Source organism: Bison bison, unplaced genomic scaffold, assembly GCF_000754665.1.
Source record: "Bison bison bison isolate TAMUID 2011002044 unplaced genomic scaffold, Bison_UMD1.0 scf7180017864178, whole genome shotgun sequence".
NCBI classification, from domain to species: domain Eukaryota; kingdom Metazoa; phylum Chordata; class Mammalia; order Artiodactyla; family Bovidae; genus Bison; species Bison bison.
In genome coordinates, this window is record NW_011494750.1 from 1,278,971 (window position 1) to 1,281,342 (window position 2,372).

Below are 2,372 nucleotides of genomic sequence, written 5' to 3' on the forward strand. Positions count from 1 at the left end.
GGGCGCGGGGCGTGCGGCCTATGCGCATGCGTGGGCCGGGGCCCGCCCCTCCGGGCAGGGGAGAAGCTTTTCACCAGATGTGCGGGGGGCGGGGCGGGCAGGGAGACCTTTGGCAGCTCGCGCCGGCGATCTGAGCTTAATTAAACTTCTCCCGAGGCATTGGCTGACTGATTGACCCAGTGATCCAAAAAAACCAGAGAGGCCCAAATCGCCCTAATGCCACAGAAGAGCGAAGTTGGGGAGTTGGCTTTCGGTGTCCAGAGCTCGGCTCCTCTTCCCTGAGCGCCCCCAATCCACAACGCTTTCGCGGCGGGGGGTGGGGGGGTGGGGGCGGTTGCCAAAGCTCACTAGGATGTCAAGGTCTTGCTGGCCTGGGCCTTCCTACCGAATTCTCAAAGAGGGAAGGACAGCGGTTACAGAAGGGGAGGGGTGGGGGCAAAGTTTTGATAGCATCTACATCAGTTATCTGTCCTTCATTTCCCCACCCATGTGCCTTAGAAGGGTTTTTATAAGCAGAAAGGAACATGGCATCTAGATTATTTTCCAAGTTTGTGAGCCATTTAGGTATTGCCTGCATGATTTTCCTCCATACCCACATTCCTCCAAAGTTGTATATTTTAAATTGACTTTTATTAACTTTTCTTATTTTTAAAATTAACTTTAAATAGATTCCCTTTTTCTCCATAGTCTTGCCTGAAGCAACAACATTAGTGAAACCACAGCTTTGATGTGCTAGTCGTATATTTTAATACACTCGAAAATAAACTCATAACTATTCAAATTTTAAAAAAAATGTATGTGTTAGCTAAAAGTGTTTTGTCTGCTACATTTGAAAAAAAGCTCCAGAGGTAATAACAATAACTAACATATGCTGAGTGATTGCCAGTGTCCCAGGCACTGTTCTAAGATTCTAAGTCCTTAGGACACCTTAGAAGGTGGATGTTGTTTACATTTTACAGAGGAGAAAAGAGCCACAGAGAGGTTAGGTAACTTGCACGAAGTCATGGAGTCAGGATGCAAACTCGACTAACCTCACTCTAGACGGATACCGCTATCTATGTGTGCTAAGTCACTTCAGTCATGTCTGACTCTTTGCAACACTTCCAACTGTAGCCCACCAGGCTCCTCTGTCCATGGGATTCTCCAGGCAAGAATACTGGAGTGGGTTGCCGTGGCTTTCTCCAGAGGATCTTCCTGACCAAGGAATCGAACCTGGTTCTCCTGCATTGGCAGATGGGTTCTTTACCGCTAGGTGCCACCTGGGAAGCCCCTGGCCTAAAAAGAGGCTAAGTTACTGCTGAAGATCCCCCAGGTGGTTAACATACTCCAGATTTGAACCCAAGTCTGACTGACTGCACAACTGAGCGTTTAACTGATGCGTTGGACTCTTTGGCCTGTTTTCCCCATTCTCACCTCATACAGCTTTATCTCTGTCTGCTTCCCTAGGAATCCAACCTGTGCTTCCAAGCCTTTCTCTCCTCACTTCCTACTGCTCCCCTTCCACTACCCCCTGGATGAGTCAAAGTTTCTCTTTTCTAGTGTTTTCTTCTTTTCTCTGAACTAAAGTTACCCATACAGCTCTGATTTCCTTGAGAATCCCTCCTCTGAAGGTCCTGTCTTTTTCACTGATCGTGGGACTGCTTAGAAAGTCCACCTATCAACATTGAAACTACATTTCCCAGGCTGCCATGCTTGCCTGGAATGAGAGCAAAACTCCTGTGTCAAACCATGTGGCTCCTATTTTGGGGTTGGAAAATCTGGTCACTAGCTTGGATAAAGATTGGTATGCCCATAGACTAATTCATCTGGCCCCAGGCAGACATGAATTTCCCAGGCCTCAATGATTGGGGGTAGGGGTGAGTTATTTCAGCAAACAGAACCTTCAATTAGGGACTTAAATGAAGCCTTGGCATAAGACTTCTAAAAGATGGCTGACCCCTGACCCCAGAGATGTATTTTCTTTCTGCAACAGCCCTTGCCACCACTCCTTCCCTTTCTTCCCTCGCCCTTCTTCCAGATTCTTCTCTTAATTGTACCATCGTGCCACTCCCTTGTCCCCACCCCCACCCCCATGCCCACACCCACTCTTTAACTGTTTAGTATAAAATCCAGCCCACCAGACTGAGGTTTTCTTCGACCCAAATGTTATTTTCAGAAGGAGCCATTGAGGTTGGGGTGTAATTGCAGCGTTGGGCCTCTGCAAGCCAAGCTGAAAATAATCAGCGAGGCAGATGGGGTGGGAAGAGTGTGCGGTGGCCGCTTCCACCAAAGAGCAGAAGAAACCCAATGGCATGAGTCAGAGGGAGGTGAGTGCCAGGCTGGGCCTCCTGGGCTTACAGCTGGGAGCTGAGTTAAGGAGAAACTGCCCAAGG